The following is a 25,757-nucleotide window of genomic DNA, read 5'->3' as shown; positions in this document are numbered from 1 at the left end:
TATTTTTATTTTTTCTCTATATTATCATTTTATTTCTTTTTCTGTTGTCTTGCTATTTCTTTTTCTAAATCAATGAAAATGTACTAAGAAATGATGATCATACATCTATGTTATGATATTAAGAATCACTGATTGCATATGTAGAATGCAATGATTTCTAAATGTTGCGTTAGTCAAATTTTTTTAATAAAAAAATATATATTTTTTCAATTCAGCAAATATATTTTGAGTTACCTTCACAATAATTCTATTAAAAATATATTTTGAGTTACTTTCACAGGAATTCTATTAGTAGTAAAATCTAATGTATGATTTTACTATGAAAGCAAGAATGGATTTAGTAGACAATTAGCAGTTGCCACTACAACCGTGTTTTCAGTTTTTGCTATTGATATTCGGTATATCGTCACAGTTAAAAGTTTATTCTATGCAGGTGGCTGAAGGATGCACTGACGGAGAAGTAGAATGGCAAATGATAGTGTATATTTACAAATGAAGGTTGCGCTGCTACAAAAAGGAACAGAGTTGTGAGGCACACACAATGTGAATGAACATGTGGAACATTTGATGAGACAAAAAAAGCCAGAAACAAAAGAACTAGAATGGTATGTTCACCTTTAGAAAATGCTTATAAGAAAGTAGGGGCCTAAATTGTAAGCTTTCAGAGCAGACACATTAAGTCTGGAGTGGTGATTATTATTTCTGGATTTTGAGAGGCTGTCTTATATCTATAACCTGATATTTAGAAATAAGAATGAAGCTGAACAGCTTGGTAATTCAGAACATACGGGTAAGGAAGGCAATGTCTGTATTTCAGAACCACACATACCCTTTGAAATCAATGGAAGAAATGTTTGTTAGGTCTGGAACTGAAATTTTCTGTAGTGCATAATCTAATTCAACCTATCTGTATAGCTCATTTGAACAACTGAAACACACACACAGAATAAGAAAGAGGTCCTTTAATCCTGTATAGACTATTGCAATGCCTGTAAACATCCTAGAGCATATTAAGGGGATAATCAAAAAGTATTGGCTGGGCAGGCCACAGTGGTTCAGCAGGCAGAGTTCTCACTTGCCATGCCAGAGACTCAGGTTCGATTCCTCGTGCCTGCCCATGCAAAAAAAAAAAAAAAGAAGTATTGGCAAAGTCCCCTGAAGGTGGGAGAAAAATATGGAACTATTAAACCTTACCATCATGGAATCCCCTGGTTCTGTGTCAAACTTTAGGGACACCCAAATCAATAGGCCATGCCCTTGATCATGAGGCTTACTCTTGTGAAGCTTATGTAGGTAGCATAGAAGCTTAAGACTACCTATAGGCATGCCTAAGAGATACTTCTGGAGGACCTCTGTTGTTGCTCAGATGTAGCCTCGGCTCTGTCTAGGCCCAACTCTACAAGTGAAATGACTGCCCTTCCTACATGGGACATGACATGACATCAAGGGTGAAAGTCTCCCTGGCAATGTGGGAGATGACTTATAGGGATGTATCCAGACCTAGTACTGTGGGATCAACAATTCCACCCTTACCAAAAGGGGAAAAAGAAGTGTAATAAGTATCAGGGGCAGAGAGAATTCAAATAGAGTCGAGAGGCTACTCTGGAGGTTGTTCTTAAGCAAACTTCAGGCAGACCTTGCTACCTATCATAACTTGCCAACTCCTAACCAGGGCCATTCCAGCCAATCCTAAAGAACACTAGGGCAATATATAAGATTTCATGCACTAGAGTAACTTTCAAGATGCCTACAACCTCCAGATGGGCCCCTTGTCCAGATAAGTCCTGAAACCTAGCCCAGCCTCTCCAGAACATCAGATAGTTCTATCTCCCTACCCTATATTAGTGACAGACACTTCCAATACGAAAAATTTAGAATCACCTTAGTCCAAACACCATCAAAGGTGATGGTGGAGTCATACAGAGAAGATAGGATTTAACAAATGGATATGAATGCTGAATCATTAAACTGATATCTCTTTTAGTCTCCAGTATTTTAGAGCAGCTAGAAATAAAAATCTAAAATTGTGAAATTGTAACCCATGTCAAAGTCTGAAATATGCTCTACAATTAACTGTGGTGCTGTGCTTGGAAATTTATAGGTTTTTTTTGTATATATGTTATTGTTCACAAAAAAAAAAAAAGAAAGAAAAAAGTCCATTGTGATGATTAAAAAGTATTTAAGCCCACTAGCCTCCTGTATTATGGAGCAGCTACAAGGAAAAATACCAGAGGATAAGGTAGCCCATGACAAACTCTGGGATCTGTCTTGTAACTACTTGTTAAAGTGTGCTTTGAAAACTATTGCTTTTTTATTTCTTTGCTTTGTATATATACTATACCATACAATAAAAAAAGTTAAAAAAAAATGTTTATTCTACTATTTTAAAATTTCAACCTTAAAGGAAAGGAGGGAAGATTTTATAATCGAAAATCATTGTGCTATTTAATTATTATGCTATTTCTAAACTGAATATTTTGTTTGGATGCAAAGGGAAAATAAAGGTCACTAACATTCTCCTATATTTAAAAATACTATCAGACAAGAAAAAGAAATACAAGGCATCAAAATTGGAAAGGAAGAAGTAAAACTATCACTGTTTGCAGACGATATGATACTATACGTCGAAAACCCGGAAAAATCCACAACAAAACTACTAGAGCTAATAAATGAGTACAGCAAAGTAGCAGGTTACAAGATCAACATTCAAAAATCTGTAGCATTTCTATACACTAGTAATGAACAAGCTGAGGGGGAAATCAAGAAACGAATCCCATTTACAATTGCAACTAAAAGAATAAAATACCTAGGAATAAATTTAACTAAAGAGACAAAAAACCTATATAAAGAAAACTACAAAAAACTGCTAAAAGAAATCACAGAAGACCTAAATAGATGGAAGGGCATACCGTGTTCATGGATTGGAAGACTAAATATAGTTAAGATCTCAATCCTACCTAAATTGATTTACAGATTCAATGCAATACCAATCAAAATCCCAACAACTTATTTTTCAGAAATAGAAAAACCAATAAGCAAATTTATCTGGAAGGGCAGGGTGCCCCGAATTGCTAAAAACATCTTGAGGAAAAAAAACGAAGCTGGAGGTCTCGCGCTGCCTGACTTTAAGGCATATTATGAAGCCACAGTGGTCAAAACAGCATGGTATTGGCATAAAGATAGATATATCGACCAATGGAATCGAATAGAGTGCTCAGATATAGACCCTCTCATCTATGGACATTTGATCTTTGATAAGGCAGTCAAGCCAACTCACCTGGGACAGAGCAGTCTCTTCAATAAATGGTGCCTAGAGAACTGGATATCCATATGCAAAAGAATGAAAGAAGACCCATCTCTCACACCCTATGCAAAAGTTAACTCAAAATGGATCAAAGATCTAAACATTAGGTCTAAGACCATAAAACAGTTAGAGGAAAATGTTGGGAGATATCTTATGGATCTTACAACTGGAGGCGGTTTTATGGACCTTAAACCTAAAGCAAGAGCACTGAAGAAGGAAATAAATAAATGGGAACTCCTCAAAATTAAACACTTTTGTGCATCAAAGAACTTCATCAAGAAAGTAGAAAGACAGCCTTCACAATGGGAGACAATATTTGGAAATGATATATCAGATAAAGGTCTAGTATCCAGAATTTATAAAGAGATTGTTCATCTCAACAACAAAAAGACAGCCAACCCAATTACAAAATGGGAAAAAGACTTGAACAGACACCTCTCAGAAGAGGAAATACGGATGGCCAAGAGGCACATGAAGAGATGCTCAATGTCCCTGGCCATTAGAGAAATGCAAATCAAAACCACAATGAGATATCATCTCACACCCACCAGAATGGCCATTATCAACAAAACAGAAAATGACAAGTGCTGGAGAGGATGCGGAGAAAGAGGCACACTTATCCACTGTTGGTGGGAATGTCAAAGGGTGCAACCACTGTGGAAGGCAGTTTGGCGGTTCCTCAAAAAGCTGAATATAGAATTGCCATACGACCCAGCAATACCATTGCTAGGTATCTACTCAAAGGACTTAAGGGCAAAGACACAAACGGACATTTGCACACCAATGTTTATAGCAGCGTTATTTACAATTGCAAAGAGATGGAAACAGCCAAAATCTCCATCAACAGAAGAGTGGCTAAACAAACTGTGGTATATACATACGATGGAATACTATGCAGCTTTAAGACAAGATAAACTTATGAACCATGTAATAACATGGATGGACCTAGAGAATATTATGCTGAGTGAATCCAGTCAAAAACTAAAGGACAAATACTGTATGGTCCCACTGATGTGAACGGACATTCGAGAATAAACTTGAAATATGTCATTGGTAACAGAGTTCAGCAGGAGTCAGAAACAGGGTAAGACAATGGGTAATTGAAGCTGAAGGGATACAGACTGTGCAACAGGACTAGATACAAAAACTCAAAAATGGACAGCACAATAATACCTAATTGTAAAGTAATCATGTTAAAACACTGAATGAAGCTGCATCTGAGCTATAGGTTTTTGTTTTGTTTTGTGTTGTTTTGTTTTGATTTTACTATTATTACTTTTATTTTTTTCTCTATATTAACATTCTATATCTTTTTCGGTTATGTTGCTAGTTCTTCTAAACCAATGCAAATGTACTAAGAAATGATGATCATGCATCTATGTGATGATGTTAAGAATTAATGATTGCATGTGTAGAATGATATGATCTCTAAATGGTGGGTTAATTTCTTTTTTTCCGTTAATTAAAAAAAAAAAAAAAAAAAGAGAAGGGATAATTGGAGATGAAGGGATACAGACTGTACAACGGGACTGGATATAAAAACTCAGAAATGGACAGCACAATACTACCCAATTGTAATGCAATTATGTTAAAACACTGAATGAAGCTGCATGTGAGGTATAGGTTTTTTGTTTTTGTTTTTTTTGTTTTTTTTCTTTCTATTATTGTTTTAATTCTTATTCTGTTGTCTTTTTATTTCTTTTTCTAAATCGATGCAAATGTACTAAGAAATGATGAATATGCAACTATGTGATGTTATTAAGAATTACTGATTGTACATGTAGATTGGAATGATTTCTAATTGTTTTGTTAATTCTTTTTTTAATTAATAAAAAAAAAAATACTATCAGAACTAAATATTTAGTGAGGATGGTAGAAAGACTTTTGTGTGGGAAGAATCATGAGGATGATTATGGGGTCCTATTAATGTTCTACTTCTTCACCTGGAGATGGTTACACGGGTATGTTCAACCATAAAAATTCATTGAGTTTTACACTTAGCATTTGACTATTTTTCTGTAGGTGTATAAATTTCAACAAAAATTGTATTTTTAACCCTTAAGTAAAAAATATATAATTCAACTTTCGATGAATAAAATCAATAATATGAAGCTTCTAGAGAGATACCCATTCTTAAACATCCTAAAGACGAGTTCATTTTTTTTCACTTTTTATTTTGAAGTAATTTAAGATTCACAGTAAGTTGTAAAAACAGAGTGCAGAGTTCTCCTGTACTCTTAACTAGCTTGGTGGTTTGGCACTGTATGTACCCTAGAAAAATATGCTCTTAAACTTAACCTATTCCTGTGGGTGTGAACTCATTATAAATAGGATGTTTTGATGAGGTTACTTCAGTTAAGATGTAACCTACCTAACTCAATCAAAAAAGGTCTTAATCCTATTGCTGGAGTCCTTTACAAGCAGAACGAAATTCAGAGGAAGCCACAAGAAGCAAGAAGCTGAAATTCTGCAGGACCTGGAAAAAAATGGAGTGGTCAGGAAAAGCGGTCATGTGTGTTGCCACATGACAAAAAAACCAAGGACCAAGGATGACTAGCAGCCAACCCCAGCACACCAGTCTTTGCCTTGATGATGCCTTGATTTGGATTTTCTCTTAACCCCAAAACTTTAGCTAATAAATTCTCATTTTTTAAACCAATCCATTGCATGGCATTTGCTTGAGCAGCCAAGGAAACTAAAACACAACTTTCCCCAATGATAACAAATTATATAAACATAGTAAATTTTCAAAACTAGGAAACTGACACTGAATAAATAACTATTAACCAAACAACAGATCTTATTAAAATTTTACCAGTTTTTATATGTACTCTTAAAAACAATGTGATATTATGGAATTGTTACCCATACTAAACTTTAAAATCTGCTCTATAACTACTTTTCAAAATGTAGTTGGAAACTTTTTGTAAATACGTTATATTTCACGCTAAAAAAAATAATAATAATGTGACAGAAAACCCATCTTTTGACCAGAAAGAAAAAGGCATCACTGACCAGAAATAAAAAGGATCTTTCTTAATAAAATGTAGGATTATATTCAAGAAAAAGGTTAACTAGATCCTTAAAAAGGAAGGAATCAGAGACGATAATCCCCATAGTAAGTTTTCTTATTACCTGTTTCTCCTGAATTTTTACTAATTAAAATGCCGTTACCCATTTTTTAAAATTTAAATAAATAAAATAAACACCTACATAATGAATAAATTCTAACATCTAACATTACAAACCCTCCTACAGATATCTCGTCTCATGTACTAAAAGAAAAATAATTATCTTTTATTTTGTAAATCTGAACAATAGAATCATGGAAATTTTTAATGAAAAGATCCTTAAATATAGCTAGCTAACTGGCCTTGGCACCATGGGATTAACAATGCCTCTATGAGCAAAACGGGGAAAAAAAATAAAACGAAGTAAGGTATCAGTGGATGAAAGAGTTCAAATAGAGTCCAGGGGCTATTCTAGAGGCTAATCTCTTATGCTAGCTTCAGCTAGATGATGCTAATTGCCAAGGTTTGCCAACCTCCAACCAACATTATTCTTGTTAACCCTAAAGAATACCCAGGGTTTTATCTGAGAGCCTACAAATGCTGCACACGCTAAGTTTACTTTTCAGAAACCTAAAACTTTCAGATGGTTCCAAGCCCAGATAACTCCTGAAACCCAGGTGCCCATCTCTCCAAGATCATCAAACAGATCCACCACCCTATCCAATATAGTCAACACTCTTTTTCAACATGAAAAAAGTAAATGGGCATAACCTAAACATCCCTAAAGATTGGGAGAAGGATCAAAAAAGAAGGAGGAGTTATAACAGAGAAGTTAGAATTTAACAAATGAGTATGACTCCTAAATAATTATACTGATAATTCCTTTTAGTCTCCAGCATCTGGAGCTACAAGGATAATCCTGAAATTGCGGAACTATAGCCCAGACCAAACTTTGAAATCTGTTCTATAACTACTTGTCAAAATGTACTTTGAAATGTATTGCTTTTTTGTACACATTATATTCTCAAAATGTTTTTATAGGTTCAGTGGTAGAATGCTCGCCTTGCATGTGGGAGACTCAATTTGATTCCCAGACCATGCACCACCCCTGCCCCAAAATGTTTATCTACACATATGAGACCCAGAGAAGAAGATACGCAATATGATTAAGGTTTGTGGCAGACTTGCATCAAACCCAAACTCCCTAACTTCAAAGTCAGGAGCTCTTTCTACTAGTCTATTTGCATACACTAAAATCAGAAAACCATGAGATTATTATTAATGTAACTCATTTAAAATATACTACAAAGACTTTTTAAAGGGAAGAGAAATTGTCTCCTAATACTACTTATAGTCAATATGAAAAGGTAAAGTCAATTTCATTAGATGACTTAACAAAATTAAAAAAAAAAAAAACTAATAAAGACAAATAATCCTATTTCTGACACTAGTTTCCTATGCTATTGGAGATGCTCATCAAAGAAGTCCTGAAAGAATTTGTCAACAAGAGACCAGCCCTACAAGAAATACTAAAAGGAGTTCTACCAGTTGAAAAAAAAAAGACAGAAGAGGGAGGTCTGGAGGAGGGCACAGAATTGAAGAGTACCATTAAGGGTAATTTAAAGAATACAAAGAGAAAGAGGGAAAAGAATATATAGATCTGACAAATAATATTAAAAAAGATAAGAAGGTGGAATCAAGAAACGCCTTTTCAGTAATAACTTTGAATGTTAACAGACAAAACTCACAAATTAAAAGATACAAATTGGCTGAATGCATTAAGAAACATCATCCATCTATATGCTGCTTACAAGAGACTCATCTTAGACACAAGGATACAAACAGATTGAAAGTGAAAGGATGGAAAAAGATCTTCCACGCAAGTTGTAACCAAAAAGAAGCAGGAGTAGCCGTACTAATATTGGACAAAATAGACTTTAAATGTAAAAACATCATAAGAGATGAAGAAGGACACTATTTGCTAATTAAAGGGTTAATTCACCAAGAAGATATAACAACCATAAATGTCTATACTCCCAATCAAGGCACTCCAAAGTACATGAGACAAATATTGGAAAACTGAAGAGAGCTATAGATGTTTCAAGAATAATAGTAGGAGACTCCAACACACCACTCTCTGCTACAGATAGAACAACCAGACACAAGATCAACAAGGAAATAAAGTTAAATGACTTAATAAATGAATTAGACCTGACAGACATAAAGGTCATTGCACCCCAAAGCACAAGGTTATCTCTAGAGTTCATGGAACATTCTCCAGGATAGATCATATGCTGGGGCACAAAACAGGTCTTTATGAATTTAAAAATATTGAAATTATTCAAACCACTTTCTCTAGTCATAATGGGATGAAGCTGGATCTCAATAACCACCAAAGAATAAGAATATTCACAAATATATGGAGATTAAACAACACACTCTTCAACAACCAGTGAGTCAAAGAAGAAATTTCTAGAGAAATCAGCAGCTATCTCGAGATGAATGAAAATGAGAAAACAATTTATCAGAACTTATGGTATGCAGCAAAGGCTGTGCTCAGAAGGAAATTTATTGCCTTAAATGACTATATTAAAAAACATGAAAGAGCAAAAAACCGAGGAATTAACAGTAAACTAATACTAAAGCAAATAGAAGAAGAGAAATAACAATGATTAAAGCAGAGATAAATGAATGGGAGAACAAAAGAACAACAGAAGGAATCAATAAAACCAAAAGTTGGTTCTTTGAGAAAATCAATAAAATTGATGGGCCATTAGCAAGACTGACAAAGAAAAAGAGAGAATGCAAATAAACAAAATCAGAAATGAGAAGGGGTGCATTACCACCGACCCTGAAGAAATAAAAGAAATCATAAAAGGATACTATGAACAACTATACACCAACAAACTAGATAACTTAGATGAAATGGACAAATTCCTGGAGACACACAAACAACCTACGCTGACTCAGGAAGAGACAGAAAATCTCAACAAACCAATAGCAAGTAAAGAGATTCAATCAGTCATCAAAAACCTTCCTCCAAAGAAAAACCCGGGGCCAGATGGCTTAAGGGAATTTTATCAAACATTCCAGAAAGAACTAACATCAATCCTGCTCAAACTTTTCCAAAAAATTGAGGAAAAAAGAACTCTACCTAACTCATTTTATGAAGCTAATATCATTTTAATACCAAAACTGAGTAAAGATGCTATAAGAAAGGAAAACCACAGACCAATCTTCCCTAATGAACATAGACGCAAAAATTCTCAATAAAATATTAGCAAATTGAATCCAACAACACATTAAAAGAAGTATACACCCTGACCAAGTGGAATTTATACTAGGAATGCAAGGATGGTTCAACACCAAGAAAATCAATTAATGCAATACAACACATTAACAAATTGAAAGGGAAATATCACATGATCATCTCAGTTATGCTCAAAAAGCATTCGACAAAATTCAGCATCCTTTTCTGATAAAAACACTCCAAAAGATAGGAATCAAAGGTAACTACCTCAATAAGATAAAGGGAATATATGAAAAACTGATAGCCAGCATCATACTCAATGGAGAGAGACTGAAAGCATTCCCTCTAAGATCAGGTACAAGACAAGGATGCCCACTGTCACCACTATTATTCAACACTGTGCTAGAAGTTCTAGCTAGAGCAATCAGACAGGACAAAGAAATAACAGGGATCCAAATTGGAAAGGAAGAAGTAAAATCCTCATTATTTGCAGATGATATGATACTATATTTGGAAGATCCTGAGAAATCTACAGCAAAGCTACTTGCGCTAATAAACAAATTCAGCAAGGCAGCAGAAGATAAAATGAATGTGCAAAAACCAGCAACATTTCTATACACAAGCAATGACCTAGCTGAAGAGTCAGTTAAGGAAAATATTCCATTCAAAACAGCAACTAAAACAATCAAATACTTAGGAGTGAACTTAACTAGGGACAGAAAGGACTTGTACACAGAAAACTACATAACATTGATAAAAGAAATCAAAAGGAGATCTAAATAGGTGGAAAGACATTCCCTGCTCATGGATAGGAAGGCTAAATATAGTTAAGATGTCAATTCTCCCCAAATTGATTTACAGATTCAACACACTACCAATCAAAATTCCAACTAACTACTTTGAAGATCTGGAAAGCTAACTACCAAATTCATCTGGAAGGGAAAGACACACTGAACAGCTAAAAGCATCCTAAAAAAGAAGAACAAAGTGGGAAGATTAACACTCCCTGACTTTAAAACCTATTATAAAGCCACTGTGGTCAAAACAGCAAGGTACTGGCACAATCGAATTGAAGACTGCAGAAGTAGACCACCAAATCTATGGTCAATTGATTTTTGACAAAGCCCCCAAATTCTCTGAACTGGGACAAAACAGTCATTTCAATAATTGGGCATGGAAAAACTGGATATCAATAGCCAAGGGAATGAAAGAGGAACCCTATCTTACATCCTACACAAAAATTAATGCAAAGTGGATCAAACACCTAAACATAAGAACTAGCACCATAAAGCTTCTAGAAAAAAATGGAAGGAAACATCTTCAAGACCTAGTAATAGGAGGTAGCTTCCTAAACTTTACATCCAACGCACAAGCAACAAAAGAAAAAAGCAGATAAATGGGAACTCCTCAAAATCCAATGCTTCTCCACCTCAAAAGACTTTCAAAAAGGTGAAGAGGCAGCCTATTCAATGGGAAAACATTTGAAAATCACATATGGAACAAAGGTTTGACTTCTTGTATATACAAAGAGATCATACAACTCAACAACAAAAGAACAAACAATCCAATCATAAAATGGGCTAAAGATATGAATAGGCATTTTTCTGAAGAGCATATACAGATGACTCAAAAACACATGAAGAGATGATCATTTTCACTGGTTATAAGAGAAATGCAGATCAAGACTACAATTAGATATTACCTCACACCTATAAGAATGGCTGCTATTAAACAATCAGGAAACTATACATGTTGGAGAGGATGTGGAGAAACTGAGACACTTATGCACTGCTGGTGGGAAGGTATAATGATTCAGCCACTATGGAAGACTGGCGGTTCCTTAGGAAACTAAATGTCAAGCTGCCCTATGACCCAGAAATAGCACTAGTTGGTATATACCCAGAACAGCTGAAAGCAATGACACAGATATTTGCACACCAATGTTCATAGCAGCATTATTCACAATCGCCAAAAGACAGAAACAAACCAAATGGCCAACCATAGATGAGAGGATCTATAAAATGTAGTATTATATATACAATGGAATATTATGCAGCAGTAATGTCTTATGACATCCTGAAGCACATGACAAGATGGATGAGACTTGAAGACATAATGCTGAGTGAAAACTAGCCAGACACAAAAGGACACAGATACTGTATGATTCCACTTTTATGACCAGCATAAAAGTATAATCAAAGACTCATAATACAGAATACAGAGGACTTAGAGATACACAGAAGCTTAGTGATGGGTGAACCATTAGCTAATGAGGTTGAACTCCAATGTAAGGGAATAGATTGGAGTGAAGATGATTCTCTAGTGGGTCTAGAAGGAATATTACCAAATTGAAGATAAACAAGTTTGAAAGGGGTTGTATAGACCTACATGTTCTACTGAATCACACTAAAAATGTGAATAAGTTCTTTTAAGAATTACTTCAAAGGTATGATTCTTATATGAAGAGTGTTTAAATCCAGGGTACAGAGAGAAAACTGCTATTGCATGCTATAAGCTATGTTCAAAAGGAAATGATCAGCACTACCACAGCAATAGCAGAGGTAAATAATGGAGTGAGCGACAAGAGTTAAGAGGAGGTTTAAATCTCCTATTTGGTGAGGGTATGTTTATTGGTTTTCTGGCTCTTGGGAACACTGAAATTATCTAAAATTGAAAATGTTGATGGATTGTAGACTTTGAGCCCTCTACATGATACCTGATGAATTCAGGTGGTAGAAGGATGCACTAACAGAGAAGTAGAATGGTGAACAATGGTGTATACTTATGAAGGAAGGTTGTGCTGCTACAAACAGGAACATTGCCGTGAGGCATGTAATGATGTGAATGAACATGTGGGATATTTGGTGAGACAAAATAAGCCAGAAACAAAAAAACAACAATGGTATGGTCACCTTTAGAAAATGCTTATAAGAAAACAGAGGCATAGATTGTAAGCTTTTAGAGCAGACACATTAAGTCAGGGGTGGTGATTATTATTTCTGGATTTTGAGAGGCTGTTTTATATATATAACCTGATATTTAAAGGTAAGAACGAAGCCGAACAGGTTGGGGTTAAAGTAATTCAGAACATAGGGGTAAGGAAGACAGTGTCTATATTTTAGAACCACACATACTCTTCAAGACCAATGGAAGAAAAGTTTATATGATCTGGAACTGAAATTTACTGTAGTGCATAATCTAATTCAACCTATCTGCATAGCTCAGTTGAACAACTGAAACACAGAGTGGATAGAATGAGAAAGAGTTCCTTTAATCCTGTATAGATTATTGTAATGTCTGGAAACATCTTAGAGTATATTAAACAGATAATCAAAAAGTACTGGCAATCTCTCTCTCAGCCAACACAAGCAAACTCACTGCCCTCCCCCTCTCTACGTGGGACATGACTTCCAGGGGTGTGGACCTTCCTGGTAATGTGGAACAGAAATCCTAGAATGAGCTGGGACTCAACACCAAAGGATTGAGAAAACCTCGACCGAAAGGGGGAAGAGGGAAATGAGACAAAATAAAGTGCCAATGGCTGAGAAATTCCAAACAGAGTTGAGAGGTTATCCTGGAGGTTATTCTTGCGCATTAAATAGATATCACCTTTTTAGTTAAGGAGTAACAGAGAGGCTGGAGGGAACTGCCTGAAAATGTAGAGCTGTGTTCCAGTAGCCATGTTTCTTGAAGATTATTGTATAATGATACAGCTTTCACAATGTGACTGTGTGATTTTGAAAACCTTGGGTCTGATGCTTCTTTTATCTACCTTATGGACAGATGAATAAAACACATGGCCTAAAAATAAATATTTAATGGGGGAACAAATGTTAAATTTAGTAGATAAAAAAAAAAGTACTGGCAAAGTACCCTAAGGGAGGGAAAAAAGACTATGGAACTATCAAACATTACCATCAAAGGAATCCCCTGATACTGTGTCAAACTTTAGGGACACCCAAATCAATAGGACATGCCCTTGATCATGAGGTTTACTCTTGTGAAGCTTGACTACCCATCGGCATGCCTAAGAGATACTTCTGGAGGAACTCTGTTGTTGCTCAGATGTGGCCTCCATCTCTCTAAGCCCAACTCTGCAAGTGAAATCATTACCCTCCCCACTACATGGGACCTGACATCCAGGCATGAAAGTCTCCCTGGCAACATGGGAGATGACTCCCAGGGATGAATCCAGACCTGGCACTGTGGGATCAACAATTACATCCTTACCAAATGGGGGAAAATAAGTTTAATTAATAAAGTGGCAGTGGCAGGCAGAGTGAGTTCAAACAGAGCTGAGAGGCTACTCTGGACGTTGCTCTTATGCAAGCTTCAGGCAGACCTTGCTATCTATCATAACCTGCCAACCCACAACCAGGACCATTGCAGCCAATCCTAAAGAACACCTAGGGCAGTTTATTAGATTCCACAAGATTCCCAGCACTAGAGTAACTTGCCAGAAACCTACAACCTCCAAATGGGTCCCTGGTCCAGGTAAGTCTTGAAACCTAGCCCAGCCTCTCCAGAACTTCAGATAGTTCCATCTCTCTACCCCATATTAATGACAGACCCTTCCAATACCAAAAATTTAGAATTGCCATAGCCCAAACAACACCAATGAGAGGTATGGAAAGATCAAAGTTGATGGTGGAATTATAAATAGAAGATAGGACTTAACAAATGAATATGAATGCTGAATTATTAAATTGATATCTTTTAGTCTCCAGTATTTTAGAGCAGCTAGAAGTAAAAACCTAAAATTGTCAAATTGTAACCCATGTCAAAGTTTGAAATATGTTCTACAACTAATTGTGGTGCTGTGCTTGGAAATTTATAGTTTTTTGTATATATGTTATTCACAAAAAAAGAAGGAAAAAAGTCGATTGTGATGATAAAAAGATATTTAAGCCTGATAGCTGATAGCCTCCTATATCATGGAGCAGCTAAAACGAAAAATATGAGAGGATTGTATGGTAGCCTGTGAAAAACTCTGGGATCTATCCTTTAACCACTTTTTGAAGAATGCTTTGAAAACTATTGCTTTTTCATTTCTTTGCTTTGTATATATGTTATACTATACATAAAAAAAAAGTTAAAAAACAAATAGATGCATGCTAATAGAGCTTGAGCATAAGTGCTGCTTCCATTTGACTAACACAAAAGCAAAGAACATAAACATTTGAGCTTTGGTTTAATGTACCAAATCAAACAACAATGCATCAAGTATGTATTTATTGTTTTCCAAACATTAATGTACAAACCTACATTTTCTCATTAAATGTTAAAACACCTATGTACCTGAGTTTCTGTTTTTCACCTTTTATCACAGGGAGTCTGGAAGCATATTATATAAGGTCACTTATGATATTGCTGCCTCTGTACATCCAAAGAACATCTGGAATTAGCAAATGTACTGGCTGGGATGCCTTTATCAATCACTAAATAAATAGCAAGATGTCCTATGGAACTACTAAATTGCTTAAAATTTCAGTTACTCTTTCAACAAATAGGCTTCAGCTTCTTCCTACTCCAAATGCATGCAAACCTACAAAACTTGCATTATTAAGAGGACTTAAAGGCAGAAGAACTAAACCTAGGCCCTGAATTAGATACACATGCCTTCTCCCTTCAATGTTCAGAACTTTGTTCTCTTTTGACTCATCATCACCAGCAGTTGTTTTCATTCTAATAGCTACTGCCACTGCTTCAAATCTTTATCACTCAACCCACCTTCATTTTTTTCCTTTTTGTATTTCTTTTTCAACATCTTGTCACTTTTACATGTCCCTGATTTTGCTCCAGCATGGCTTAAACAAGCACTGCCTGTTAAACTGATACTTCTTTTCCATGAGGTCAGCAAATCAACTAATCACAGAATGTCCAGGGCAATCTTTCTATAACATCAACAGTTTTTGATGCTGCTAACCACACAGAGGCTTCTTCACCACCAGGGAAGCTTTCTGTCTGATTAATTTTAGCTGTCATTATAATTACTTCAAGCCATCAAGGTCCTCTTAATGGTTAAAAGAGGTAAAATGATTCGGTTCAGCTATTTAGCCGGCTCTTACAAAAATATAATTCTCAGATACCAAATCAAGTTAATTTTTACTAACAACCTGCAATTTCATTACCAATTACCAATCCAATATCATCTGTATTATCAAATTTTAATATTGTCCAAATTATAAGAAAACTACATAAATTCTTAAAATCTTCTTTGGATACATTCCTTTCCTTATAGAGCTCTAGTCAAAATCAAAGAGCTGGGGTAGATTTGTGATATATAGGTATATAGCAAAATAAAAAGGGAAAAAACTTCAGAAAATTATTAATGCTAGAGAAAACCAAAAGTTACACAGGAAAGGAAAAGTAATAATTTATCTTAACAGCTCAGTTGTGAACAACATTTATAGTCATAAAATATAACACCAAACACCGTTCCTTAAAACAAAATTATAACATAAGAGAGACTTGAGTATAAGAAATGACGAGGCATACGGAGAAGTAGGGAAAGTATTAAATCCTTATCTTTCACTGTGGGAAGTAAACAGAGAGTGGTTAAAATTGAGATTCAACAAGCAGTAATGATGAGGTTATCTGGAAACATGGCAGTGAATAACAAAATAATCACCTAAGGATAAAGAAGTTACTTCTTCCTCTCAGCAGAAGAAAATTAACAATAGGGGACTGATTTTTCTGTTCTCTAAAAAAATCTCATAAAGTTATAGAATTCTTTAATGTATACTCAGGTATAACTTTGAATAACAAAAAAAACCTGAAGTTTTAAAATTAGTCAGCAATTACTTTTTAAAATATTTTGTTAATAAAAAAAAAATCATGTTATATCACACATGAAAGGGGAAAATATAAACTACCTATAGTTCTGCATTTTTAACACAAGCAGTTCCAGGATTTTCACAAGTATTTGTTTGCAATATTGTTTGTTTAGTTACATATACATTTTAATTCCAGTCTTGTGCTATTATTTTTGGCTATTTGTTTGGAAGAAACTCCAAGATATGAGATTGCTTGGGAAAAGGCTATAAAAGCCTTAAATTTTCAAACCTTGCTACATATTGCTGAAGTCGTTTCTAGAGATACGAGGCTTGGTTATACTGCCACCAACAGTATAAGCATAACACTCTCACTGCACTCTCATAAGCACTTGGTATTATTAATTTTAGAAATTAGTAAGTAAAGGAACTTTTGCTTTTATTTTAATTTATACTCTTTTATTGTTCCTGGTGCTTCAATATTTTTATCAAAGTACATGAACTTGTACATAACATGATGCAGTCATATTTTCTGCAACAAAGCACCTTCAATTCTATTGTCTTTTTTATTACCTTTCCTATTTCACATATAGATACTTTCAGGTACATGCAATGAAGCCTATTAACTTGTTTTTTGCAATCTGTCCATGATTTCTAAATTTAAGAAGACTTTTCTCCCCAAAATTATGTGTGTGTGTGTGTGTATATATATATTTGTTTCTTCTTTAAAGAAAAAATGCTCTTCTTAAAAGCAAAAAGACCCCTAAAAGAAATCCTTCATTACAGAACCAACAAGCAATACTCTCACTCATCAGTTAACTAGCAAAGTTTATGTTTTAGCCTCAATACTTGTAAATACTTGTGTTTAAGGCAAAAATTTTCAGCAGAACAGCTTCAGCATTATTTCATAAATTTTAACTATATAATAAACTACATTATTATGTTATAATAATATTATAAGTTATATTTACAGTAAACTAAACATTTTTTCTTAAAATTTTTCCCAGGTATTTGATCTTAACATACCTTTCTGATTTTCTTCTTCAGCGTTTTAAATTAGCAAATTTATCTTCTTGAAAATAAACATTAAATCTAATTTCACATTGATTACATAAGCTGAATTACTCATTTTATTTGAAGAAACTAATTTAAAAACAAAACCTTAAAAAAAATGAAAAACATAAAAAAAAAGTATGTATTGAAATTCTACACTGAAAAAGTTCCATAGGAATAGAAAACATGATCTCATTGCTTTAAAATACACAGAGAGGGTGGGTCACAGTGGCTCAGCAGGTAGAGCTCTTGCTTGCCATGCTGGATACCCAGGTTCAATTCCCGGTGCCTGCCCATGCAAAAGAAAAAAAAATACATAGAGAATATGTAATATATTAAAATATTATAATTATGCATTGCATCGTTATAATTTCATATTTCATATAATTATTATGAGACATTTTCTAATTTAGTTTTACTTTACATTTAATGTTTCATAATGTAATAACAAATCATGTATTATTCTATTTATCTTGATAAGGCATATATAAATCTATTTTTCCCTAGACTTTTTCACCTACAGGCTGTTTATATAACACAGTGCAATGTATACTTCTTTATATAAAAGCAGAATAAATTAATGGTTCATCTTCAGCAGAGGAACACAGAGAGGTTATATACAAAAAAAATTAGCTAATGGGCCTGGAGACAGGCAATTACAAGCTGCTTTATGAGGAAGGGTGGGGAAAGGAGGGAGGGGTGGAAAGGGAAAGGATGGAGAAGGGAGGGGAGGAGAGACAAAGGCAGGAAGCACAAAATACATATATGAAACAATTTCTGCTCTGAAGGAGTTACAAGGGAAAAGACACACCAGCTCTTAAGCCAGAGAAGGTAAACTACGACAGATACTACATCAGAAGTAGAAGAAACAATGGGATGGAGTTAAGTGGTAAACCAAGGTTGAAGGCCAAGGGTTTCACATTCCATTTCCAAATCCAGGACAAACTAAAGATGCTATTGAGGAGGGCAAATGGAAAGGGAGAGACTAAGAGCTTTTAGCTTATCTGGGTGAAGAACACCTCAGAGCTCACATCATTATTACTTACGAATTAGTCACGTTATTGAATGCCTTCCTACTAAAATATTTTAAACAGGTAAGTTCTGGGAAAAATTAACTATTTTAAATAAAAACGATGTGTTCAATGATGTAACATTAGGAATGGGTAGAATTCATTTACTGAATATAGGCATTGTCAAACTTTCTGAAAAGATTCGGATAGTAATAAATACTTTTAGTTTTGTGGGCCATATGGTCTCTGTCCCCAAATTGCTATTATGAAACTCGAAAATTCACTGAATACCTAACAGTGAATTCAGAAAATAGTTCAACAGTGTGAAATGATTTATTTTTATTTACAGATAAACTAAAACAATAGGGTGAGATGTGCATCATTGTGACCTTGTTACTATATTAAAAGCAATTTAGATTTTCTATTTCCTGTATGCATAGAAATAAATCTAATAATTATAGTGATCATGGACAAATTTTATATCACTAGAGGGTTAAAAAAACTTTTATAGTTCATAAGTTTTTATAACATTACTTTCTATGAAAATGCATAACCTTACCACATTAAAAAGAAAAAGATACTTTCTAAATATTCTGACTTACCTTTATAATACATCAAAACCTTTAGTGAATGGGATGGATGATCCTGAAAACTAAGGTACATACCAAGGGAAAATTATGTCTATTAGAAAGGACAAATATTTTATGATACCTCCTCTCTCATTAGTAAAATAGCTACAAAATAATGAGTTGTTATTTTTAAATAACAGAGTTGTTATTTTTAAATAGACACCTATTTAAAATTAGATGATAAAACCACCTATTACTAACTTTTAGGTTGTGAAAATGATTTAAACACTTTCTGAAGATTTTAAATTTTAGCCTCATTCTCGTGCAAACCTGTAACCACCACTACCCCCATTTTAATGACACCTTTTAATGTGAAAAATTTAACATTAAAAATCCATTAAATATCGAATTCTCTTATTAAACAATAAAAAAATCCCTTATGTTCTGATAACAGAACCAAAATACATGATACTGCATTAATGTGATATGACAATAAACTGTTATGTTTTGCTTCGGTTTCAACATGCCTGAACATAAGTGTGATCTCCTAAGCAATCTGTTTGAAAATAATTTCAATAATGCTAGTTATTTAAAATTTTACAATTTCAGCTGTAAATTGCCTTCAAGTCACTAATGCACAACAGGTGCGGGGTTTCTGCTTGGGGTGATGGAATGCTTTGGTAATGGATGGTGGTGATGGTCGCACAACAGTGTGAATGTGATTAATGCCACTGAATCGTATATTTGGGAGTAGTTGAGATGGGAAAGTTATATTGTAAATATTACAATTTAAAAAGGGAGACTGAAGACACAATGACAATTAAATAAAATGCATGCTCCTGGACTGTAACTAATAACGGAAGAGAAAATGCCCAAAAGGACACTATTAGAACTGAAAAAAAAAATGGAATACAGACTGATTTATATCAATGTTAAATTTCTTGAGCTTGATAGCTGTACTTAATGTGGTTACAAAAGTGAGTATCCTAGCTCTTGGGAAATGTATGTGGAAGAGCTAAGTGTTAGAAAAGCATGACATATGCAACCTATGTTAATTTTATCTAATTTTCTGTTCTCTAAACATTTGAGGACATATGCAACCTATGTTTAGAGAACAGAAAATTAGATAGAATACATGATATAACGAAAGTGACAGAAAACTAGACGGAGAATTTAGGCATCTGGGTAGGAGGTATATGCTGGGATTCTTTGCGTTGCTTTGTATTATTTTTCTAACTTTACTGTAAGGTTGATGTTACTGCAAAACAAAAAAATTAAAAAGTGAATTGCCTTCATACTTACGGAGCATACTTTTGAATATGTTCCCTCATCATGGTAAATTTTAAAAATGTATCTGGCAAGTCAAAAAAACCTTACGTCATTATGTGGTCCACTTACAGAATTTATAGACAGAAAATAATAAAAAGAAAAAATAGTTCAGAATATTGATACTTTGTATAGTATGAAACCTAAAAACTTACATAAATGACTACAGGAAATCTTGTGGTTATTAAAGTTTCTTAATACTTTCTACTTTTTCAAAATGATCCTATAGAAGTTACAGCAAAATAAACTTGAATTAAAGAAAAGCTCACCATGTGAATTTAACATTTTCAAACTTTATTTTCAGTACAGTTGTGATAATACAAAGTTATATGGTCTAAGTTCAAGTGAGAAAGCAGATTTTTATATAACTTTCAAGAAAAAGCACCCAGAAAAATGATTACATCTCTGTTACGTGCAAAGCTAACCTCAAAGCTACACCTCTAACACACATTTCTCCATTTTGAAAAATCCCACTTGCATTCCTAGACTTGGGTTAAACTATTCCATCTTCACCCAAAACTTATCCCTCAAAGCAATCGAAGTTAAGCAGTTCAAAAAGACACGTCTATTTTAATTAGCAACACGAATCAACTGAAGGAAATCCTAAAGTAGAGCTGATTTACAGTGCTTAGGAATCTTTATCGTAATTTGGACAGTGGCTTGTTTGAGGAAAAGACGAAAGGTGACTTAGACACTAGGGGGCAGCATCAAACCGTTAAGGCTTAGACTGGGCAGGATTTTTTTTTTTTTACCTTTTAAACTCAAGTTAGCGTATTTTATAATAAGAATTATAATTACAATGAATGGTGACTTTATAGGGTTATACAACTTCTGCTATAAAGGAAAAAGCTATCTTTCTGTTTTAATTGCCTGTACTTTTTCATTTCCAACTGCGTACCTTCTTTTGCATCTTTGCCTGGTTTAAAACGCACTAATGATACTGTCCCTTTGGTATAAAACAAAAGTCATGGCATTTCCATTATCTGAAGAAATACTATCTAGGCAAGTGCTGACATTTTTTACTTTTTTTATTGTATAATATATATACAAAGTAAAGAAAGAAAAAAAGCAATAATTTTCAAAGCACACTTCAACAAGTAGTTGCAGGACAGATTTCAGAGTTCCTCTTGGGGTACCATTTCACATTCTCAAATTTTTCCTTGTAGCTGCTCCAAAACACTGGAGACTAGAAGGAATACTAATATAGTGATTCAAAAGCCATACTCAATAGTAAACCCCATTTTCTGTTACACTTCTCTTTTCCTTTAATCCTTCTCCCCATCTATAGGGATCTTTGGGGGATGCCTATTCTGACTTTTTCATGTTGATAAGGGGAATCTACACTGAAGGATAGGAGGGATGTAATTAATTGATAATCCTGGAGATAATCCCAGTCCCTCTGGGTTTCAGGATTTATTTGACCCAGGAACCCTCTGGGAATTTTATGTTCCAGGAAAGTAAACCTAGTGCATGAAACCTTTACAGAGTCTGAGTTCGAGCCCTAGGTATTCTTATGATACAACAGAAGTAATGTTGATTGGGGGTTAGCAAACCATGGCAATTAGCAATAACTAACCAAAGCGTGCATAAGAGCAGCCGCCATAAGAACCACCAGACATCTCTCTTGGCCACTGATGCCTTATTTTTTTACATTTCTTTTCCCCCGTTTCGTCAAGAAGGCATTATTGATCCCAAGGTACCAGGCCCACATCCCAGGAGTCAGGCCCCACTTTGTCAGGGGGGTTTTCACCCCAGAATGACTTGTACCATGTAGGGGGTAGGAAGCGCTGACATTTTATCCACGGTACTTCCTTGATTGATACTAAATACTAAAGTTTTGTTTCACTCAACATTTTAACCTTTATTAAACTGCTACAGAATCCTTGACAACTTTGCACATTCCTTGAATTGTGCCATGAGCACCACTGTGAGGAAAAGCTGTAGAGTATGTTCCTCTCAAGGAATTTAGTCTGCCAGGGAAAACAAGATGTGCACATTTAAGCGTTAAGTTAGAAAATGCAAAAGAGGCAGAATAAATTCTACAGTCATTACATGAGTACTAGAGTAATAACAATAGTGTGACTGGATACCCTAAAAATTCTAGTACAGACCATCAAATGTCATTCTGAGTGTAATTAAAAATCAGGGGTAAAGAAAATAAAGAGAAGGTAGTCCTTCAACCATCAATGAGAGAAATGAAACATGTTTATGTACAAAAGAAGTAAAGTAAAATGAAGTACCTATAGCTCTTTGGTGGATTATCTCAACTAACAGACACAATAAACATGTAAGTTAGTTTTCAGTATCTCAATTTAACAGATAAAAGACTAAGTAAGACAAAGCACTTTACACAAAGTAACCAAACTGATAAATAATGAAGATTTTGAAACTTAAGTCTCACTCCAAAGCCCTAAATCCCTTCCAATTGGGGTAGAAGAGGAAATAGAATATTAACAACATAAATTCACTTTTATTAAAAGCAAATGATCATCCCAGCTGTTGAGTAATTTCCTTTGCTATAACACCTATATCCTATATTGGTTTCTGTATATCAGTTTATTAAAGAAAAAAAATGAGTAATATTTGCATTCTAAACTTGAGGTCTCCTATAAGTACTTCAAATGAGATGCTCAAAAGAGGGAAAACTGTTATCACTTGGCTACCTATATGTGGAACATAAAATGGTAACAGGAAGAACTAGTACAGATTATCGTGCAGTACATTACTGATATTTCCTCATAAGTTCTTCCCTAGCCATTTTAGTTGCAATGTCTTTCTTGCCTAGTGGTTCTTAATCGGGATCTCCGAGCAGAATTTCACAATTACGTATAGGGGGAATATCTCAATTTTAACCAACCTCTGAATGAAATTTAGTCATTCCTTCAATTATGAAGGTAGGCGAAATCACAGTAATAGGCATAACCAAAATTTTATCAACAGAAATCAAAGCTCTGAAATTGCAGTTGTTTTAGCTACCTTTAAAGATTATAGTTCTCACTAGTCTGAAATAAGTCATTATTACACCTGTCACTACTTTTGATATTTAATGCTTTGCTATAGCATGGATATTACTTCATAGATATTTTGATAAGTGTATTTCAACATAACTGGTTTGTTGTAATTCTGTTTTGTTGCTGCTGCTGTTGTTTTGCACGGGCAAGCACCAGCAACAGAAATAGGGTTTCCAGAATGGCTGGGGGGAATTCTGCCTGCCACTGAGCCACCATCGCACTGCCCAATCCTATGTATTTTATAGATTTAAAACCATTATTCTGCGATTCATGGCACAAAGTTAAAAATCCCTGCCAGAACATCCTATCTTCCTTTTTCTTCATAACACTTATAACTGACATTATGTACTTGTTTCTCTTCCTATTAGAATATCTGGTGCAAGGAGGGATGTGGGTTGTCTGGCATAGATACTCGAGGTCTAGAACAAGGGACTAGCTAATAATAAAGAACTAAAATATTTGTAGAATGGGGGTCCTAATATAAAACCATATGCAAGAGCCTTCAGTTAAGGGTTTCAATCGCAATCAATTCTAAATTTCCAGCTTTTCCCACATTCTACTTGCTTAGTTCTTAATTATGCAGAATTTAGTTATTCATCCAAAAGAAAACATAAATCTGTTATATGCTAGTTTTGCTCCATCAAGAATAAGTTATCAAAGTTAGTTCCAAGGGAAACTAGAGTACTGAAAACACAAAGAAAAACAGTAAACTATACCGTCTTTTTTTTTTTTTTTTTTAAAGTATGTGCTTTATGTCACTATCACGTAAATCAGACACTTGGCTGAACAACCCTTCCAATTCGGGGATGCGGGTTCTGCTGCGATACTTCTTCCTCGTGCCCAGCTCATTAAAGAGAGCCCATGTGGGCAGGCTCCCACGTGAACAGGTCTTTATAGAAGCCACAGGAAGCTCTTCAACGTCACGGCGCCTGCGCCCTAGCAAGGTCCCCTTCCTAGACGGGGCGCTCGGGGGTTCCACAGGAGAAGCAAGGAGTTCAGCAGACTCCAAAGGCCGGGGTCCTCCCCCAACCGTGCTCCCTCCCATCTCCATCAAAGAGCTTCCAGGAACAAAGCCCCGGCAGCAGCGCCACCTCCGAACCCACCCAGCTCCCCCACCTACCCAACCCTTAGCTCCGGAGACGCCAACAGACATAAATATTGACTGTCCCTGGCCCCGTCTTGGTTTTTCGGTTGATCGGGGAGAAAAGCCCCACGCGGCCCCTGCGGTAGGAGCACAAGCGCCGCCGTCCGTTAGCCTCCCAGGGCGGAACAGCCGCGCCCCAGGCTCTGTCGCGGGGTCGCCTCTTCCAACTCCATTACAGGAAGGGGGAGGGGATGAAAGAGGGGTAAGGGCGTTCGTCTCCGCCGCCCCACCCTCGTCCCTAACGCCCCTTGAAGACCCCTGCTGCCTATCTTCTCAGTCTAGGGCCACAGGGTGCTCGCCTGCCGGCGGCACCACCCTCCGCCCCTGGGCCGCCCGCGCGCACCCCCTAACCGCCGCCCACCTAGCGGTCATTCTCCCACCCTCTGCCGGGCCACGCGGCTCCCCCAGCTTCGGCAGGAGACTGTACCGGGCGCGGGGTCCCGCACGCGGGGCGGAGGCTGCCCGGCCAGCGACCAAGCCGCCCGCAGCAGCCCAGAGCGCACTCCAGGAGCCGCGGCGCCCCACGCGCTGCCCACCGCGCGCTCTGCTCCGGCTTGCCGCCGCCGACTGCAGCAGCTCCGGGAACCCCGGCGCCCGGGTCCCCAAGGGACCCAGCCGGGCTCCCCACTTCTGGTCTCCCTTTCTACCCCACGCCGTCCCGGGACTCGCAGTCTCCGCCGCGCATGGAGCCGGTTCTGGGGGAGGGAATGTAAACAAATCGGGGTTTTATAGTTACCTCACACTCGAGTGCCGTGTGCATCTCCTCTCCGCTCGGTACCAAAGCCCGGCTGCACCAAATCACGTATTCACCAAAGGCGGCTGCGCTAACTGCGGCGCGGAGGCTCACACGTCAGACAGCCTACTACGCTAGCGGCGTACAAGGCCCACTCAGGTCCCTGCGCAGCCGCACCCCGTCCGCCTATGGGTGCTACGCTATGGGCGTACACGCACCGCCCAGCCGTTCACTTCGGATAACGCCGCTTGCGTAGAGGATGTGTACCGCTCGCCGATTCCACACGGATAGTCGGAGAGTAAGAAATTCGAGTCTACGCAAACTGCGGAGCTCTGAGTCTCCAGGCTAGTTTTGTTCCAAGAAAGGGACGTCGTCAGGGAGTGGGGGCGGCTTCTAACGCATGCGTGGCGCGTCCGGTAACTCTAGCCCTTTCTGTCCGCTTTGCCTGTCGGTTGTTGAAGCAGGCGGATGAGAAATGAAATATCTAAGCGCATATGCTTTAACCGAAAGGTTTCAAATTGGTAAATGAGGATGTTGAGCATAGTGACTTAACTACTTTAAATTACTCGATCC

At 36.3% G+C, this 25,757-nt stretch overlaps 1 protein-coding gene across 2 annotated transcripts in view; it reads right to left on the bottom strand.

Annotated features, from left to right (window-relative positions):
- SLC39A10 (solute carrier family 39 member 10) overlaps nt 1-25,533 on the bottom strand; it is a 104,676-nt gene extending 79,143 nt beyond the window's left edge. Inside the window, exon 1 of one of the 2 annotated variants that reach the window (XM_077154512.1) lies at nt 25,188-25,533. The gene's annotated coding sequence lies outside the window, so the exon portion shown is untranslated. The remainder of the gene's footprint in view (nt 1-25,187) is intronic. The other variant, XM_077154511.1, reaches the window with a different exon arrangement.
- Between the last annotated feature and the right edge of the window lie 224 nt (nt 25,534-25,757).

The sequence above is a fragment of the Tamandua tetradactyla genome, chromosome 3, assembly GCF_023851605.1.
Source record: "Tamandua tetradactyla isolate mTamTet1 chromosome 3, mTamTet1.pri, whole genome shotgun sequence".
NCBI classification, from domain to species: Eukaryota; Metazoa; Chordata; class Mammalia; order Pilosa; family Myrmecophagidae; genus Tamandua; species Tamandua tetradactyla.
This window is presented reverse-complemented; position numbering and strand designations above follow the sequence as displayed.